The sequence below is a fragment of the Sminthopsis crassicaudata genome, chromosome 1 (assembly GCF_048593235.1).
Source record: "Sminthopsis crassicaudata isolate SCR6 chromosome 1, ASM4859323v1, whole genome shotgun sequence".
Taxonomy (NCBI): Eukaryota; Metazoa; Chordata; class Mammalia; order Dasyuromorphia; family Dasyuridae; genus Sminthopsis; species Sminthopsis crassicaudata.
The window spans coordinates 222,536,997-222,559,104 of NC_133617.1; the positions used below are offsets into that span (position 1 = coordinate 222,536,997).

The 22,108-nt window shown below is 32.8% G+C and overlaps 1 protein-coding gene and 2 pseudogenes across 9 annotated transcripts in view; all 3 read right to left on the bottom strand.

Annotated features, from left to right (window-relative positions):
* ANKRD12 (ankyrin repeat domain 12) overlaps positions 1-22,108 on the bottom strand; it is a 168,677-nt gene that overhangs the window by 60,739 nt on the left and 85,830 nt on the right. The gene's annotated exons all lie outside the window — the stretch shown is intronic.
* LOC141552208 (protein disulfide-isomerase A4 pseudogene) lies at positions 11,985-12,687 on the bottom strand (annotated as a pseudogene).
* On the bottom strand, positions 12,501-21,882 carry LOC141552209 (protein disulfide-isomerase A4 pseudogene; annotated as a pseudogene).

A 22,108-nucleotide genomic window follows, 5' to 3' on the forward strand; every position in this document is an offset into this window, starting at 1 on the left:
TCACCATAGAGAATAATTACAGCAAGTCCCAGGGTATTCTAAGAATGCATTATTAATTGATGGCTTGATAAAGATTATGGAATGTCTTAGGTAAAGGTTCCAGATTCTTTTTCAAGATTCAAAATGGCTAAATGGTACTCTCCACCTATTATTCATAGAATTCCAAGAACCTTCAAGGACAAGGATATTTCCAAGAAACATGTTCTTAATAGTAACAAAGTCATGGCTTGCTCAAAGAAAAGATTTTATTTTTTTGGGGGGAGGTATAGGGGGGAGGTTCTTGGAAATTCTAGGTTCTATAAGGCTTTTAGAACCAAATTATGGAAATGTCTAGATTTTTGATTCAAGAGCCATTTGGGCATTGGAGAAAAGTCAGAGGATCCATCTAGTGAGGGGGAAAAAATTAAAATGCAAGACAGGGAACATTAGCTAATACTTCTTTTCTTCTGATAAAGTGTGGACAGTAGTTTCATATCCTCTGGATATATCCTCAAAATAATGATCAGGCTAACTTTACTTTTTATGCCCTGTAATTATGATCTTATCCATGTAGTAGACCAAGGAGCAAAGTAATTCAAGTATGAAATCTGAATCCTTTCGTACTTCAGTGGCAAAAGGGAAGGTTTTGGTATCTTCTAGCCCCAAAGGATTACGGATCGAAGAAATAGATCTAGAAGCCTGGTAACTATGTACCCTGAAGTTGTTTCAGACTACTCCACTGTGAAAAAATGCCAAAGAACATTCCCACTTTGCTAGGGATATGATACTTTGTGTAGTATTGGGGGAAAGGAGAAAAAAACATGATTTATTAGAAAGAGTACTTGATTTGGTGCCAGTGTTTCTAGGTGCCAATCCTGGTTCTATCATTTATAACTATGTCTGTTGTATATAACATAATTTCTTTTCTACTCTGGGTGTCAGATTTTTCTCAGCTGTAAAATAAGTGTTATATACCAAATTAGGGTGTCTTCTATATCAAACTTACTGGGATTCTAGAAGGGTATCCACTATGTTGGGGGAATGAGAGTGGAAGGACTCTAATGGGACTGACAGCAGAAGAGTGAAAGAAATGAATTATAACTCAGTACTGTAGGAAACCTATCATCGATCCTAAGAATACATATATTTTTGCTTATAGGACACCTATGATAAAGGAGCTAAAATAATTTTAACTTTGGTTTCTTTTAAAATTTTGGTTCCAATTATCAGAATAGGATCGTCCTACCACTCAAGAAAAAGCCTTTAAAACAATGTGTTCATCCTCTAAACATACACAGCTTTCGTCTTCTTTTTCTGTTTCCTTCATATCTTCATCACAAATCATATCTTTGGAACTACTTCATTACTCTTAGTAATGTATTCAAATATTGTAACTTTGTTTTCACATCAGTGAATACTTAGTTTAATATTGTTGATCAGAGGGCTATTCTTCAAGACTAGGTAAAACACTAATGAAATTAGATCTAAGGAAAATAATTAATTGTCCTATCATTAAAATAATAAAAATTAGTTACATAAGGTATTATTAGCGTGTTATCAACCGTCTGTGTTTTGTTTGAAGTAAAATATAAGTAGAATTTTTTTTAAAAAAAGATTAATATTTCCTTTTAAAGGTCTTTATCACATCAATACATTCTGCTCTTACTTTTCATTTCAAAAATGACATATTTGTTTGATTTATTAAATTTCTTTGTAAAATGTTTTCACAGTAAAAATATGGAAAACAGGACATAATTTAATGGCAATGTGGCACAAATGCAAGCTCTTCAGGGTTCTGATTAACTTCAATATTCTATATTTGATGTATCATAGATACATATAGAGTAGATGATTTTTTGCTAAGTAGCAAAAGAGAAAACATTCTAAGCACTCACTTGCATTTTATGTTCTTCCTTCATTTGGTTATTAGCCTTAATAAATTATCTGATTTAGTGTTTTTTTGGGGTAATGAGATATTCATTCCTAGTAATCAGCATACAACAGGGTACTAATAAAAGTTTGGTGAATGAGGTAAAAATATATGTATATATATAATAAGTGTTTAGATAAGATATTGAGAAGTATCTAATAATAATGATGATGGTAACTAACACATATAGAACTTACTATGTATCAAGCACTGTGTTAAGTGATTTACAATTATCTTTTTTGGCACTCATAATAACCTGGAAAGTAAAAGCAATTATTATCCCTATTTTACAGATGTGGAAACTAAGGACAAGAGATAAGTTCCTTGGCCATAGTAACACAGCTATTAAATATTGGAGGCTGGATTTGACCTCAAGTCTTCCTGACTGAAGGTCTGGTGTTTTACTCCCTGAGTTACCTAGCTGACCAAAAATTACCACCACAATTTGAAGATACCTTTGCCACTGTTAGCAGATGCAAGAAGACCACTAAAATATTATGTCCTAAAATGTGCTTTTTTCAAGTTTGTAATACTCCAAAGGATTTGGACTATTTTCAATATGTCCTTTGTAAACATAACAGTATTTGTCTTCTTGATTTTCAAGTTAAAAGCTTTCCTTGTCTCCTATACAGGAAAAAAAAAAGGTTCAGAAATTCCAAGTTCTGAAATATGTAGATCCCAGCCTTTTGAACAGGTTAGGTTATGTATAAAAATGTAACATCTAGTTTTTATGCTGTAATCAATACATTTTGAAAATATCAATCCAGGCTAATGAATGGTAGTTTATCAAGACAAGCCAAATAACTGAAAGCATTTTCCCAACCCTTCCAGAAATCTCTATGACTGTAAAAAAAGTCCAAACATTCACTTGACTCTTTAGATAACTACAGAGAAATTAACTTTGTAACTCATTCAGTATCTTTTATAGACTTGAACACAATTTTAGAACTAAAGAAAATCTCAGTCTTGGATTACTGAATCTCCCCTACACTCAATCCTTATCAATTCTCATTACTTTTTCTGCCCCCATTCAAATTAAAACAATAACAACACAATAGTACCAAAAACAAACAACAACAACAACAACAAAAACCAAAGAGTAACCTCTTCTATCAAAATCAAGTAGGGGATTTTAAAGGCTAGAAAGTTTTTTTCTTTGTAACAAATTCAAAGGCAGGCAGACACAGATATTTGTCTAGGATAGAAATTTTAAATATTACTCTTAGGCATTGAAATCTCAATCCTTATTACCAAGCATAGAGTATTGGTCCTGATATAATCACTTATATGGACTCTGAAGCAATTAGAGGTATTCTATGACTATTTCTAGGCCACTTAGAATGTGCCTTTCTGATTGGCTATGGAGTCATTGGTGTATATACAAAATCTCAGATAGGAAGGGAAAGAGAAAAGGGAAATAAACCTTTTTCTTGCTTGATTGTATTACTAAAGTAAAGAGGACAAGCTGCTGTGGATTTCTGGATGGGAGAGGAGCCTTAGACTTCTCTCACCCAGGCCAAGGCCATGCTTCACATAGCATCCTATTGACCAGACTGGCACACAAGGATGAAGCTTGTCTAGCTCCAATGTGCCTTCTTCACATTAAACACAGAGTTAGAATAGACACAAGAAAAGAAGCAACAGAAGGGTTGGTACTCAAGGCCTTGGTTCTAGGTGAGAGGACCTTCACTCATAATAGCTTATTTACCTCACTCATAGCTGGGCAGGAAGAAGACCTGCCTTTTGTGGGAGTCTTTTTTAAACACATATCTAGTTGTGGGTCAATAACCAATCAAAAAGACACACAGTAAGCAGACCAGAAACAGTTACGAAATACTTGTGCATAGTCCAAAATCCACATTGCATATTTCATCAAGCCAAACATTCTGTGTAGAAGAACTGGGCTTTGATTGGCAAGTTCCTGGTACTCTCTTAATAAGTGCATATACTTTTAATGCCTGCCAATGCTGTTTTATAACACACACACACACACACACACACACACACACACACACCCACACACACACTCTCACACTTATTTAATTTCATACAGAGAAGGTAAAAACTTCAAAGGGAGCAGCAGGCCCTCCCTATATTTCTTGTCATCTCCCTGTTTGATCTAGTGATATTGGCCTCTTTGCTCTTCCTTGAACTCCATCTCCTGACTCTGACCGTTTTTCACAGGCGGTTCCTCATGCCCAAAATGTTCTCCCTCTTTATTTCCACCTCTTAAGACTTTCTGGCTTCCTTCAAGTCTCAGATAAAATACAATCTTCAGGAAGCTTTTTCTAATGCTCTATAATTCTAGTGTCTTTCTTGTTGATTATGTCCAATATATTTGTTTATATAAGCTTGTTTGTACATTGTTGGCTCTTATTAGACTGTGAGCTCCTTGAGGGGAAGGTGTATCTTATGCTTTTTTTGGTATTTCTATCACTTAGCACAGTGCCTGGCATATACTAAATGCTTAATAAATGTTTATTAGCTGATTTTTTTCAAATATATATGTATGTGGTGGACACTTAATTTTCAAACTTCTGTGGGAAAACAAAGGTCTTTGCTCTAGGAGTAGTTTACAAATTAATAATCTCAAGGAGAATACTATATTGGCTCCTATTCTAGAATAGCTATCAATATGCAAGATATTAAGTATTTGAGCTGTATTACAAAGAATAAATGCTCAATCAATCAACAGCTGTTATATAGGAATACCTGAAGAATTATTTCTCAAGCACCACCACTCCAGTTGCAGAAAACTAGTAAGGCTTTGGGATTATTCTTGGGTACTGAAATATCCATGGATTTAAAATTTCCAACAGTCAGAATAGTCTGAGCACTTCATTCTTAATGATTTATAAGAGATATTTGGTCTGTAACTCTCACTGTACATAGCTTTCATGTGGAACATAAAGCTAAGGCTTTTCATTTTTTAATTTTAATTTTTACTATCTAGCATAACAGAAATTATGTTCCTGTTATACTAAAAACTGGAGGGCACAGATGATTCAAGACAAATACATGTGTAACTTCAGTGACAAATCCTAAATTATCATTATACAGAATAACGTTATATAAAGTCAGTTTTTCAGAGACTACTGACTCCTTTATAATTAGCTACTTTGTATTGTAAAATATGATGTTTTAGTACTTAGGGATTAAGTGTACTAGAACATTATTTTGAAAAAAGAAATATTCTCTTCCAGTTAGGAAAGCTTTAAAAAAATACTCAAAAGATCAGTCTTCATGTATTTAAGAATACATTTAAGGCTTATTTTTTAATATATTATACTACTCCTGATTTATTCTATATTCTTTTGTCATAACTATGGTAATATACTCTCTACACGTACATGAAATATGAATACAACAGAAGAACAGAGGTTCCAACTTTCTTCATAAAGGACATTTGTCCAATCTTTTAATTTGTTTTTCTTTAAAACTGCTGCAAACATATAAGGTGTTAGGTAATATGGCTGGAGGATTTTTATCTTTTCAAAAGTAAATAGATGAGGGCAAGTTACAGCTGACAATTACTAAAGTTACAGTAGAGTTAATGACTGAAGAAAGAATAACAAAAAGGTTAAATTTATTGAAACTTAACTGCCTTCCATTTCTAAATATGATTTGGAAACATACAATATCATATATAATAAATCCACCTATTATTTCTGAAGACATATAAGGAAAACGAGTTACTTGTCATGTATATGGCATCTAGAACAGGTTTCCATGCTGCTTGTGAAAGTATGCAAATTTCTTGTTAATGAAAACTTGAATATTTTAGAATATTCAAGTTTATTTTAGAAAGTTGTGATTTTTAAGATTTTACTACTTCAATTAAATGTATTTCTTCATCTTTGTAGAAATGACTGATTTTGAATTAAGAAGTTTATAGTAACAATTATTTATGGTAAATATGACAAAAACCACTGGCTGAAGGAGGAACACCTGATAATCTAATTACCTGAATTTTGGGGTTTTTTATGTCCTGTAAGAAGATATTAGTCTCTCCCCCCAATTTTTACTTGTATGTCCTGGATCTGAATCTATAGAATGAGAAAAGACAGAAGAAGAGGGGAAAAAAGCACATGGCAGGAAATGACAAACTGTTATTAAAAAAAAAAAAAAAAAAAAAAAAAAGTCCATCCAGTCAAAGAATTGTTGTGGTGGTGGAGGTTTTAAATTAAGATAAGTCAAAGGGAATTCATCTAGCATATTCCTAAAACGTACTGGAAGAAGTATGGAAATAGTTAAAGATCTTAAGATTTCCTCAAGTAGACTCTCTTTTTAACTGAAAAGAGAAACCAACTGGTTAAAATGATATATTATCTACTGAGTGATGAAATAAAAGGAAGATGCTTATTTTAAAAAATCAGCCATTTACATTCATACTTGTGAACAAAAAAGCTGATTACTTTAAGAGTACTGGTAAACAAAGTCAACACTCAAGTATCTGCATTTCTATCACTGAAGTTTAAAAAAAATAATGACATACTTCTGATTGAAGTATGTATGCTCTTAGAAAACTCTAAGAATGCATATGAGTAACTTCTGTTATAGGTGCAGAAAAAAATACTTTGCATTTTGATGGTACAATTATACTGAACTCTACTTAAAGCTTCCCTGAATGACTTTGATCTAAGCCAGGTCAGTAATCATTAGTTAAAATCTAGAATTTGGAACAGCCCAAACAATCAACCACATGTGAAAAATCAGATAGGATGATTTGGAGTATATTTAAAGCTGATTTTCTGTTTACAGAAAATGAATGATATGAACTTGTACTCACAAATGATATCCTTTTTCTAAATATTTTAACATATGCTAAGGATGTCATTTGTCAGAAAGCATTATCAATTGAATCAAGTTTTATGCCTAACTCTATGAATGAGAAAAGGAAATGTATGCAGTAAATATCAACTTGGAAAACATATAATTCCTATATGTTACTTTAAAATCTAAAGGAGAGAACTAGAAGTTGAGTGATAGAAAGATTTTATAAGTTTAGAGAGAAAAAGAAAAATCACAGAAACACCAATATTTGTTAGTTAATAACTATGTTGCTCCAAATTGGAAATATACATTAGATAAACACACAAAAAAGTGTTAACATAACTATTCTATGAAAGTTCACGTTCAACGCTTTTCAACATCTGATCTTCAACAATATATTTAAAAATATTTCAAGACAATTATTTTTTACAGAATTTTGATGTGTATATTTAAATTACTTTTTTCCTTTTAAAAATATCAATTTAAGGAAAATTTTATATAACATTTTATGTCAGATTGTATGCAGTAAAAGCAAAATTAATATAAAAGTTTAACCGATACAGAATAGAAAACAAATGAACAAGAAACAAATTAAAACCACTCAATTTAGTGAACTATCAAATTATGAATATATTTAATTAAAATAAATCATGCAAAGCTGTAGTAGAAAAATGATGGTATTTAATGTATTGCAGAGTCTATCAAATAATTTTTTTATTTTCTCAGGAGCCATGCATTATCTAATACCTAGAGTCTAAAGACTGGTGTCAAATATCTTTAGTTCTACTTACAGGCAATTATGCCTCAATGGTCCCCCAAGATATAGAATATATATATATATTATCACTGATGTTTACAGTAATGATTCTGAATCATATAGAAAAAAGGGGAAAAACTCTATGCAAAAAATAGCTATATTATTCTTAATAAACATATAAGAATAAACTTTAGTTGTTTGGAAAATTCATTCAACTAGAATATCTTTTATCTCTTCAAATGAGAGATAAATTTTTTTTACTGTAATAAATAAGATGTAATCTGATAAAGGTAGCTTGTATAACAGAAAAACAATAGAAAAGTAAAAGACATGTATAAGTTAAGTCAAATTGATATGTATTTATTAAGCACTTAATATAAGGCTGGCACTGTACAAAGATCTGATGAGCGAGTTCCTCCATGTCTTGCCCAGAATGAGGCATCTACATCATGCTTTCTTTCCACATCTTTTTCTAGCTCCCTTTTATGTCTAGTATTCCCTCCTTAGAATTTAAGTTTCTTAAGGTCAAGAATTGTCTTGCTTCCTTTTATCTGTATCTTCAGCAATTAGCATGTAGTAATTAATATTCATTCTATTAAATTCTTTTTATTGTTTTGAAAATGGAAATTTCATTTTCAAAAGCTGACAAGACAGAAAGTCTTTTTTTATAAAGATACTCAAGTTTAAACTTGAAAATAAATATTTAGGAAATTAGGAAAACTTTGGGAGAAAGCATTAAAAGAAATCAAGTAGGGACAATCTAAAAAGCTGAAACATGCTGAATTAAAAGAATAACTAAGTAATGTGTCAAGTAATCAGCTGCAATCAAGTTGCTGATATATACTCAGAAAACAAATAAAAATACGAGTAGGAAATGAAACATTTTAATAGCTACTTTTAATGGTGGCAACTTTCTAGTGACTCGGTATTACAACTTGTGGATTTTCATGAGTAACTGGCTTGAAAGGTAACTAATAACAATGGGGTAAAGTCTACCCTTTTGAATATACTTTCTTCTCAGCAGTTCATGGATCCTATACAAAAATTGACCATATATTAGGACATAAAGATCTCAAAATTAAATGTAGGAAGGCAGAAATAATAAATGCCTTCTTCTCAGATCACAATGCAATAAAAGCTACATTCAGTAAGAAGTTAGGGGTAAATAGACCAAAAAGTAATTGGAAAATGAATAATCTCCATCTTAAAGAATGACCTGGGGTGAAACAGCAAATTAAAGAAACAATTAATAATGTCACCCAAGATAATGACAATGATGAGACATCATACCAAAATCTGTGGGATGCAGCTAAAGCGATAATAAGGGGAAATTTTATATCTTTAGAGACTTATTTGGACAAAATAGAGAAAGAAGATTAACGAATTGGGCCTGCAACTTAAAAAGCTAGAAAAAGACCAAATTAAAACCCCCCAACCAAAAATCAAATTTGAAATACAAAAATTAAAAGGAGAAATCAATAATATTGAAAGTAAAAAAACTATTGAATTAATAAATAAAACCAAGAGTTGGTTTTATGAAAAAGCCAATAAAATAGATAAACCTTTGGTAAATTTGATCAGAAAAAGGAAAGAGGAAAATCAAATTGTTAGTTTTTACAAATGAAAAGGGGGATCTTTCCACCAATGAAGAGGAAATTAGAGAAATAATAAGGAGTTACTTTGCCCAACTTTATGCCAATAAATTTGATAACTTAAGTGGAATGGATGACTTCCTCCAAAAATATAGGCTTCCTAGATTAACAGATAAGGAGATAAATTGCTTAAATAGTCCCATTTCAGAAAAAGAAATAGAACAAGCTATTAATCAACTCCCCAGGAAAAAATCCCCAGGACCAGATGGATTTACATGTGAATTCTACCAAACATTTAAAAAACAATTAGCCCCAATGTTATATAAACTATTTGAAAAAATAGGGGATGAAGGAGTCCTACCAAACTCCTTTTATGACACAGACATGGTACTGATACCTAAACCAGGTCGATCGAAAACTGAGAAAGAAAATTACAGACCAATTTCCTTAATGAATATTGATGCTAAAATCTTAAATAACATATTAGCAAAAAGACTTCAGAAAATCATCCCCAGGATAATACACTATGATCAAGTAGGATTTATACCAAGAATGCAAGGCTGGTTTAATATTAGGAAAACTATTAGTATAATTGACTATATTAATAATCAAATTAATAAAAACCATATGATCATCTCAATAGATGCAGAAAAAGCATTTGACAAAATCCAACATCCATTCCTACTAAAAACTCTTGAGAGTATAGGAATAAATGGACTATTCCTTAGAATAATCAGGAGCATATATTTAAAACTGTCAGTAAGCATAATATGTATTAGAGATAAACTGGAACCTTTCCCAATAAGATCAGGAGTGAAACAAGGTTGCCCACTATCACCATTACTATTCAATATAGTACTAGAAACGCTAGCCTCGGCAATAAGAGCCGAGAAAGAGATTCAAGGAATTAGAGTAGGAAATGAGGAAATCAAACTATCACTCTTTGCAGATGACATGATGGTATACTTAGAGAACCCCTAAGACTCTGCTAAAAAGCTATTAGAAATAATTCAAATTTTAGCAAAGTGGCAGGATACAAAATAAATCCACATAAATCCTCAGCATTCTTATATATCACCAACAAAATGCAACAGCAAGAGATACAAAGAGAAATTCCATTCCAAACAAATGTTGAGAGTATAAAGTATTTGGGAATCCATCTACCAAAGAATAGTCAGGAATTATATGAGAAAAATTACAAAACACTTGCCACAAAAATAAAGTCAGATTTAAATAATTGGAAAGACATTCAGTGCTCTTGGATAGGCCGAGCGAATATAATAAAGATGACAATACTCCCCAAACTAATCTATTTATTTAGTGCTATACCAATCAGACTCCCAAGAAACTATTTTAATGACCTAGAAAAAATAACAACAGAATTCATATGGAAGAATAAAAGGTTGAGAATTTCAAGGGAACTAATGAAAAAAAAGTCAGATGAAGGTGGTCTAGGTGTACCTGATCTAAAGCTATATTATATAGCAGCAGTCACCAAAACCATTTGGTATTGGGTAAGAAATAGACCGGTCGATCAGTGGAACAGATTAGATACAAAGGACAAAAAAGGGTACATCTATAGCAATCTAATCTTTCACAAACCCAAAGATATCAACATTATGGATAAAAATTCATTATTTGGAAAAAACTGTTGGGAAAACTGGAAATTAGTATGGCAAAAATTAGATATGGATCCACACTTAACACCATATACCAAGATAAGATCAAAATGGGTCCATGATTTAGGTATAAAGAATGAGATCATAAATAGATTAGAGGAACAGAGAATAGTCTACCTCTCAGACCTGTGGAGGAGGAAGGAATTTATGACCAGAGGAGATATTAGAGATCATTATTGATCACAAAATAGAAGATTTTGATTACATCAAACTAAAAAGTTTCTGTACAAACAATACTAATGCAAACAAGATTAGAAGGGAAGTAACAAATTGGGAAAATATTTTTACAGTTAAAGGTTCCAATAAAGGTCTCATTTCCAAAATATATAGAGAACTGACCCTAATTTATAAGAAATCAAACCATTCTCCAATTGATAAATGGTCAAAGGATATGAACAGACAATTGTCAGATGATGATATTGAAATTATATCCACTCATATGAAAGAGTGTTCCAAATCACTACTGATCAGAGAAATGCAAATTAAGACAACTCTGAGATACCACTATACACCTGTAAGATTGGCTAAGATGACAGGAACAAATAATGATGAATGTTGGAGGGGATGTGGGAAAACTGGGACACTAATACATTGTTGGTGGAGTTGTGAAAGAATCCAACCATTCTGGAGAACAATTTGGAACTATGCCCAACAAGTTATCAAACTGTGCATACCCTTGGATCCAGCATTGCTGCTATTGGGCTTATATCCCAAAGAAATACTGAGGAGGGGAAAGGGACCTGTATGTGCCAAAATGTTTGTGGCAGCTCTTTTCATAGTGGCCAGAAACTGGAAGATGAATGGATGTCCATCAATTGGAGAATGGTTGGGTAAATTATGGTATATGAAGGTTATGGAATATTATTGCTCTGTAAGAAATGACCAGCAGGAGGAATACAGAAAAGCTTGGAGAGACTTGCATGAACTGATGCTGAATGAACCAAATCAGTTCCAATAGAGCAGTAATGAACTAAACCAGCTACACCCAGCAAAAGAACTCTGGGAGATGACTATGAACCACTACATAGAATTCTCAATACCCCTATATTTGTCTGCCTGTATTTTTGATTTCCTTCACAGGCTAATTGTACACTATTTCAAAGTCTGATTATTTTTGTACAGCAAAATCACTATTTGGACATGTATACATATATTGTATTTAATTTATACTTTAACATATATAACATGTATTGGTCAACCTGCCATCTTGGGGGGGGGGGGAAAGGAGGAGAAAAATTGGAACAAAAGTCTTGGCAATTGTCAGTGCTATAAAATTACCCATGCATATATCTTGTAAATAAAAAGCTATAATAATAAAAGAGAGAGAGAGAGAGAGAGAGAGAGAGAGAGAGAGAGAGAGAGAGAGAGAGAGAGAGAGAGAGAGAGAAAGGGAAAAAAAAGAAAGAAAAATAGTCATTCTGTTTAGTAACAGCAAGTATATATCCAGGGAAGCCCTTAGCAACTTCTAAGATTTTGTTCCTCCAAAACTAAGTAGCAACTCTACAGTCAAAACTGAAGCCCACAGTATAACTGACAATCATTAAAGGATGTTTAGCATATGTATTAGCCCCACTGAAAGTTGTTCTATGGCCATCTAATGGCATAACATACTTTATACCACATTATACTTGACAAGAGCTCCTTCAGTGGATTCCTGAAAATCTAAAATATTGATGTTTTGGATCGTATTTAGAGGGGAAATCTTTTCTGGCTGCATCACAATCAACTTTTTAGAAGATATTTTTAGGAATTTTACAGCTTCACTGTTGAAGGTATGATGAAATTTGTAGTTTTCATGTTGTTAATAGTATCCTGATATAGCTGGTAAGCTTGGTTATCAGTACCTTTGAAGATGTCAGTGATAATGATAACACTTCTATCCATTAAGAATTCTTAAACTTGCTTCACAGTCAGAATTCTTTGGATAGAGATCCAAAATATTAAATTGTGCAATACAGTCCTATTTTTTTTTCTCATGGGCTATTGTAATCAAAAGCTTTGTGCTTGCCAAAGATCTTCAGCTAGATATCCAGTGACATTAAATCTTGTGGGTCTGTTTTTGCAATGGTGTCTACTTTAGCCATGGGAACGGGTACAAAGTACCTATACTTTCTTATAAACAAATGTTCAATTTTCCCATATTCCAGGACAAGTTTCTTCCAGTGTCCATACCAAGGAACACAGAATGTCACCAAAATGATGTCTTCATCATTCATTATTTCATCAAAGTTATCCTTAGTAAGCATGGGGGTCACTTCAGATGAAGGAGTCTAATTGTGTTGGGAAATCTTTTTGACTTTAGCAACAATGTCATCTTCTGTTCTTGGATCATCATAATCCACTGCCTGCCCCTTGATGGTAGAATAGCTTTTTACATCCTAGTGATTAGCTAATATAGATAATAATGTTCCATCAAATTTAACAACAGGTGTAGGAGAATCATTTTCTCCTGAAAGGTCTCAACTATTTTTTAAAATATTGGAACAAACTGCTTATAATGACCACACCATGGAGGATAGAATTCCAACAACAGTATCGTTATTCAAGAATAGTATCCCATTGTCTTCCTTCACTCTGGAATCATCTTATTTGTCATCATCATTTCCTCTTCCTTCTTTTCATCAATGCAATCACCTTTAGTAAAAGAGAGTTCACCCACTTTATGGGCACTCTTTAGCATCAGTAGTTGGGTCAGTCCTAGGAGGAAAACCAACAGGCAGAGTTGAGAACCCTTACTGGAGCAACTGTTGCCAGTATAGGTGTGGTCACTTTGGTTGCTCCTCTTCTAGCTCTTTCTTTCTGGCAGTGCAGGTTCTAGCTCTGGTTTATGCTTAGATTTGCCCTAGCTTCTCCCCTTCCTTCAATTGTAAATAAAAAAATCAAAAATTCTGTCAATAACTAATAAACAGATTGCAGAAATGGGAGAATTAGTGACCATAAAGAGGCAATAAACAATTCCTTCAAAAGAGATCAGTTTAAACTGGAGCCAGCTACTAATGGGCCTTTTTTTTTTTTTTTTTAAACAAAGTTGATGTTAAAAAAATAAGTAAAAATCACTTTAAGAATAAAAAAGAGATACTAGAAGTGAGTCAAGCAGCAAAAAATGCTTTTTTCATTAGAAAAAAGACATGGTTTTAGCAGACCATTGGTATCATTCATAACTAATTGTGTTCTCCTTTTGGTTTCAGGACATGAAACAGAAAATTAGTTACAGAGAAGCTTCACCATTTCCTAATTTAATCAGCTTTAACACAATGATTAAGTTCAATGGAGTGGTTGAGACTATGATCAGCAAACCAACAAATATTTATTTATTTATTTGTTTTTTATTATATCTTTTTATCGACAGAACATATGCTTGGGTAATTTTTTTGCAACATTATCCCTTGTACTCACTTCTGTTCTGACTTTTCCCTTCCCTCTCTCCACCCTCTCCCTTAAATGGCAATCAGTCTTATACATGTTAAATATGTTATAGTATTCCTAGATACAATATATGTGTGCATAACTGTATAGTTGGCTTGTTGCACAAGAAGAATTGGATTCAGAAGGTAAAAATAACCTGGGAAGAAAAACAAAAATGCAAACAATTCACACTAATTTTCCAGTGCTCCTTCTCTGGGTATAGATGATTCTGTCCATCATTGATCAATTGGAACTGAATTAGATCTTCTCTTTGTCGAAAATATCCACCTCCATCAAAATACATCCTCATACAGTATTTTTGTTGAAGTATATAATGATCTCCCGGTTCTGCTCATTTCACTTAGCATCAGGTCATGTAAGTCCCCTTCGAGCCTCTCTGTATTCATCCTGCTGGTCATTTCTTACAGAACAATAATATTCCATAACATTCAGATACCACAATTTACCCAAACATTCTCCAATCCATGAACATCCATTCCTTTTCTAGTTTCTAGCCACTACAAAAAAAGCTTCCACAAACATTTTGGCACATACAGGTCCCTTTCCCTTCTTTAGGATATAAGCCCAGTAGTAACATTGCTGGTTCAAAGGGAATGCACAGTTTGATAACTTTTTTGGGTATAATTGCAGATTGCTCTCCAGAATGGTTGGATCAGTTCACAACTTTACCAACAATGTATCAGTGTCCCAGTTTTCCCACAACCCCTTCAACATTCATCATTATCTTTCCCTGTCATTCTAGCCAATCTGACAGGTGTGTAGTGGTATCTCATAGTTGTCTTAATTTGTATTTCTCTGATCAATAGTGATTTGGAACACTTTCATATGAGTAGAAATAGTTTCAATTTCATCATCTGAAAATTGTCTGTTTATATCCTTTGACCACTTATCAATTAAAGAATGGCTTGATTTCTTATAAATTAGAGTCAATTCTCTATATATTTTGGAAATGAGGCCTTTATCAGAACATTTAACTGTAAAAATGTTTTCCCAGTTTCCAACAAATATTTATTAAAGATACATTATGTACCAGTCATTATATTAAGTCCTGGGGATACAAATACAGTGAAAGAAAGATATCTTCTGCAAATTAGAAAAGTAAACAAGAGCTATTGATGGCACTCTGCCCTGAAACTTAGAGCACTGGAATCAAGATACCACACCCAGAGAACTTTCAACTCAAAAAAGTGTTGTTTATAAGCCTGGAAAAAAATCAGAGTTGAATTTAGAGGCAATTAGAAATAGTTAAAAGGAAAGTACCAAATGATATTAAGAATCATATCTAGCTGATTGTTTTTTATCTTGATCTTTTAGGACATTATTCCTTAATGTTTATTTTTCTAGTTTTTCTTTTTTTAAGGATAAAAACAGAAAAGCCTGCTAAGCTCTGTATTAATGACAGCAATGAAAAATTTAGCTATTTAAATCATAAAGCCTTTTAAAAAATCAACATTCTGAAATAGAGGCAAATTATAGTTGAAGAAATTATAGATTTTAACACTTTGCAAACTTAAACCTACAAAGTGTCAGTAAACATTACAACCCCAGTACAAATGTTCAATTTAGTAAAAATAGCATGAGTTATCACAGATATAAAATGTATTAATGCTAACGCTATGAAATACTACATGTCAAGTTTTTGGATGTGAAATTGACTAGACCAAAGAATTGTAATTTACATATTCTTATCGAGCTAAGTTTCTGAAGTAGTTTTAGAAGGAGACAGATATATACAAAGTTTCTAGAAGTCAGAGTGGCTAGATGGAAAGGTTGTGATTAATGCTTTTATATCACCCAGGAAAGTTTCTAATTGAGTGCCACAATATGACAGCATTCATGATACTACTCTGTTCCTCATTTTTATTAATACCTTGAAATAAAGGAGAAATGGCCTACTTCACATATTTGAAGAAGACACAAACTTGAAGGATTAGTTAGGCTAGAAGGAGGATTCAAAAGGATGTTAGCAAAGCAGAATGATGGGACTGTGTGAATAAAATAAAATTTTATAGATAGGAAGTTTGGTTTTAAAAAAATTAGCTGTATAGTTGCAATAATAGGAAGATAGATAGAAACCAGCCACTGTGAAAAAGACCCAGAAATTTTAAGGCTTAATATCATTTAGAAGTGTAATTTAGCAGCCAAAAAAACTTATGGCATCTTAAGTTATATTAAATAGCCCTATCAAAGGAAAACAGTTCTCTATGTAATCAATTGTGAATTCTAACTGGTGAAGAAATTAGGAATCTTTAGTCTGAAGAAACAAAGTTGTATTTACCAGCTTTCTTCAACACAGTAGCAATTTTCAAGTGTTTGAATGGACTGTTTTCTAAGGACAGAAATAAAATCAGTGGGTAAGAGTTTCAGGGAGATGGATTTTAGCTCAACATAAGAAAAACTTAAAAAATAATTATAATTATTCCAGAGCAGAATGAAAAGTATATATGTATATCTTGAAATTCTTGAATTTTATGATTATATACTTGGCAAAACTAAGGTTAATCCTCTAAAATAAGCAACATATCCGCAAAACAAAGTTTTTACAATAAAAAACAAAAGGAATTACTTTAAAAGTTCAATATTTGGCCAAATTATATAACTATTTAATTACTTTGAAAAGCACAAAATACTTTTAAGATGGTATTTTTAATTACTGGTGATTCATTTAGTATCTTTGGATGTCATTTTCCTGTAAAACTATCAGTTTTGATAATAATAAAAGGGACAGCTACTTGGTGTAGAGGATAGAGCACCAGCCCTGAAGTCAGGAGGACCCAAGTTCAAGTTTGACCTCAGACTAAACTTAACTCTTCCTGGCAATGACTGAGCAAGTCATTAACCATAATTGCCTCAAAAAATAAAATAAAATAATAGAACAAGGGAATTGGACTATGTAGTTTCCCACTCTAAATCTAAGTTTTTAAGTTTTATTTTTTTACACAGTCTCTTTATATTAATAGAATACAAATTTTATAGGCTTTGAACATTCATGCTGGAATATTAAATAGCTTTTGTTGGCTAACTTGTTGGTGTTGCTTATCTCTCTCTCGATGCTGATATCCCTGTTTAATTTATTTTTATCTTCCAAAAGAACCACTAAAACTTTTGGTAACCAGATGGTTTTACAAGAGAATTCTACCAAACATTTAAAGAACAATTAACTCCAATGTTATATAAACTATTTGAAAAAATAGGGGATTGAAGGAGTCCTACCAAATTCCTTTTTTGACACAGACATGGTACCGATACCTAAGCCAGATTGAAAACAGAGAAAGAAAATTATAAACCAATCTGCCAAATGAATATTGATGCTAAAATCTTAAATAAACTATTAGCAAAAAGATTACAGAAAATCATCCCCAGGATAATACTCTATGACCAAGTAGGATTTATACCAGGAATGCAGGGCTGGTTAATAGTAGGAAAACTATTAGCATAATTGACTATATCAATCACCAAATTAACAAAAAAAATGATCATTTCAATAGATGCAGAAAAAGCATTTGATAAAATCCAACATCCATTCCTAATAAAAACTCTAGAGAGGATAGGAATAAATGGACTTTTCCTTAAAATAGTCAGGAGCATATATTTAAAACCTTCAGTAAGCATCATCTGTAATGGGGGAAAACTGGAACCTTTCCCATTAAGATCAGAAGTGAAACAAGGTTGCCCACTATCATCATTACTATTCAATATTGTATTAGAAATGCTAGCCTTGGCAATAAGAGTCGAGAAAGAGATTAAAGGAATTAGAGTAGGTAACGAGGAAACCAAACCATCACTCTTTGCAGATGATATGAAGCTATTAGAAATAATTCATAATTTTAGCAAAGTTGCAGGATACAAAATAAATCCACATAAAACTTCAGAATTTTTATATATCACCAACAAAATCTAACAGCAAGAAATACAAAGAGAATTCCATTCAAAATAACTGTCAATACTTGTAATGGTTCTCAAACTTTTTAAATAGGGGGCCAGTTCACTGTCCCTCAGACTGTTGGAGGGCCGGACTATAGCAAAAAAAAAAAAAAAAAAAAACCAAACTCACTCTTTCTCCGCCCCTCAGCCCATTTGCCATAACTCGGCAGGCTGCATAAACGTCCTCAGGGGGCCACATCTGGCCCGAAGGCCGTAGTTTGAGAACTCCTGGTCAAAAGCATAAAATATTTGGGAATCTATCTACCAAAGGAAAGTCAGGAATTATATGAGCAAAACTACAAAACACTTTCCACACAAATAAAGTCAGATTTAAATAACTGGAAAAATATTAAGAGCTCTTAGATAGGCCAAGCAAATATAAAAAAGATGCCAATACTCCCTCTAAACTAATCTATTTATTTAGTGCCCTACCAATCAGACTCTCAAGAAACTATTTTAATGACCTAGAAAAAATAACAACAAAATTCATATGGAACAAAAAGTTGAGAATTTCAAGGGAATTAATGAAAAAAAAAATCAAATGAAAGTGACCTAGCTGTACCTGATCTAAAACTATATTATAAAGCAGCAGTTACCAAAACCATTTGGTATTGGCTAAGAAATAGATTAGTTGATCAATGGAATATGTTAGGTTCACAAGACAAAATAGTCAATAACTATAGCAATCTAGTGTTTGACAAACCCAAAGATCCTAACTTTTGGAATAAGAATTCACTATTTGACAAAAACTGATGGGAAAACTGGAAATTAGTATGGCAGAAATTAGGCATGGACCCATACTTAACAACATATATCAAGATAAGATCAAAATGTGTCTATGATTTAGGCATAAAGAACGAGATCATAAATAAATTAGAGGAACATAGGATAGTTTACCTCTCAGACTTATGGAGGAGGAAGGAATTTGTGACCAAAGAAGAACTAGAGATCATTATTGATCCCAAAATAGAAAATTTTAATCAAAATTTTTGATATAATCATATCAAATGAAAAACAAAACTAATATAGACAAAATTAGAAGAAAAGCAACAAACTGGGAAAACATTTTTACAGTTAAGGGTTCTGATAAAGGCCTCATTTCCAAAATATATAGAGAATTGACTCTAATGTATAAGAAATCAAGCCATTCTCCAATTGATAAATGGTCAAAGGAAATGAACACACAATTTTCAGATGATGAAATTGAAACTATTTCCACTCATATAAAAAAGTGTTCCAAATCACTACTGATCAGAGAAATGCAAATTAAGACAACTCTGAGATATCACTACATACCTGTCAGATTGGCTAAGATGACAGGAAAAAATAATGATGAATGTTGGAGGAGATGCGGGAAAATGGGATATTGATGCATTGCTGGTGGAGTTGTGAACTAATCCATTCTGGAGAGCAATCTGGAATTATACCCAAAAAGTTATCAAACTGTGCATACCCTTTGAACCCAGCAGTGCCACTACTGGGCTTATACTAAAGAAATACTAAAGAGGGGAAAGGGACCTGTATGTCCCAAAATGTTTATAGTGGCTAGAAACTGGAAAATGAATGGATGCCCATCAATTAGAGAATGATTGGGTAAATTGTGGTATATGAATATTATGGAATATTATTGTTCTGTAAGAAATGACCAGCAGGATGAATACAGAGAAGTTTGGAGAGACTTACATGAACTGATGCTGAGTGAAATGAGCAGAAATAGGAGATCATTATATACTTCAACAACAATACTATATGAGGATCAATTCTGATGGAAGTGGATATCTTCAACAAAGAGAAGATCTAATTTAGTTCCAATTGATCAATGATGGACAGAATCAGCTACACCCAGAAAAGGAACACTGGGAAATGAGTGTAAACTGTTTGCATTTTCGTTTTTCTTCCCAGATCATTTTTTACCTTCTAATTCTCCCTGTGTAACAAGAGAACTGTATGATCCTACACATATATATATAGTCTCTAGATTATACTATAACATATTTAACATGTATAAGACTGCTTCCCCTCTAGAGGAGGGGGTGGAGAGAGGGAAAGGAAAAATCGGAACAGAAGTGAGTGCAAGCGATAATGTAAAAAAAAACAACAAAAAACCCAAGCATATGTTCTGTCAATAAAAAGTTAATAATAATAAAAAAAAAACTTTTAGTAACTTTTAGGTAGTGACTAATCTAGGAAGAATACATGAAGCAACACAAACTGGAAATTATGACCAAGTAGAATCCAATAAAATTATGAACTGAGATAAATTTGTCATTGGCATATTCTGTTATAACTTTTAGCACTCTTCCTTTTCCAAGGTATTTTGAGATTTTATATTATCATGACTTCTTAGATCATGTAGAAGAAAGATGTTAAAATATTTACTGTTTACCCATACCTCTACATATGCTTTTGATCCTTTCCCTTCCTATCTTCTCCAGATTATCCCCTTAATCATTCCTTCCTTAAATATTCAAACAACAAACATCTATTAAATGCCTACTATGTACCAGGAACTATTACAAAGTATGTACAAAAACTGTAACTTTAAAAAAGAATGTAACAATTCCTACTTGCAATGAGCTTACATTCTAATGCAAAGACATATACATAGAAAAACATGCAGTGTGAGTATAAAATTAAGGCAGATATATACACAGACTTACACACTATAGAGTTTCAAAAGGAGGACTCTAGAAATTGAGGATAGAGGAAAAATCCAAAAAAGCTTATGTAAAATGGTTCCTGAATGAAAAGAGAGATTCTAAAAGGCAAAGGTAAGGAGATAGTACATTCCAGTCTTAGGGGATAGCTAGTACAAAAGCACATAGATGGAAGATAGACAATCTTACATGAGGAATGCTGGCTATATAAGAGTGGAGGAGCAGTTAAATTCATTTCCCATGACCTACCACTTCAACGAGCTAGAAACAGTCATGCTTTTGATAAGGCATCATCCACAGGAGTTCCATTTTCACCTTCACAAACTCTGAAATTCCTTTATATGATTATAATCTGTTGTCATTCCACTATTCCCTTTGCTTTATAATTTCTTTAATCCTGTTCTTACTATGACTCCAGTTCCTTTGTCTCTCAATTCTTACTTAGACTATCACTAAAGCACTGTCTATATTCTTTGCCCTTTCTTATATCAAACTTGGTGAACCAATTCACCTGCACAAAATCTTATACTTTGCAGTTGCTTGCTCCTTCTCCTATTATGCTTTGCCAAGCCCCTGTCTTGGATTACTCCCACCTTTTCCTATTCATGTGCTACTGAACAAACCATGCTAACTGAATTCACTACAAATTTATGTTGCACAATCTCAATTGGATTTTCATTGTAGTAAGACAATCCTTTTATATCTTCCTGAGTGATTCACCATCCCACTCAAACTTCCCATAGACACCTTGCCCCCCACCGTCTCAGCTGATGGAATCTTGCTTCACATTTCACTGAAAAAAAAAAAAAACAACTGAGGCCATTTACTGAGATCTTCTTCCCTCCTCTTCACATCATTCAGAAGTTTTTTCCTATTATCTCTTCTTTTATTCCCTGACTCACATGAAAGGACAACCCTTCTCTTTGCCAACAACCCCTCTATGTGTAGTTATCTATCTATCTATCTATCTATCTATCTATCTATCTATCTATCTATCTATCTATCTATACATACATATTTCCAATGCCATCCTATCCCATTCATCTTTTCCAGCAAACTGCTATTTCTATCATTCTACTTTGCATTTTCCATCAGCAGCTCTGCTTGGTTTTTCTACTTCAACATCATGATCCATGCAGGATATGATCATCACCTGAAATTGCATCATTGCACTGACTGATTCAGTTTTGCTACCCAGCACTTAGTCACCTCTCTCCTCTGAATGGAAGATTGGAGGGGGTAGCACTAAATTCCCCTTAAAGCTTTCCTTTTTAGAGGGCTCTAAACATTCCATCTAACTCTCCACTTTCTATCAGCCACTCTGCTTGTTTTCAACATCAAAGTACATTATATACCCCCGTGGCATTGCCTCTTCTCTTCATTTTTCAACT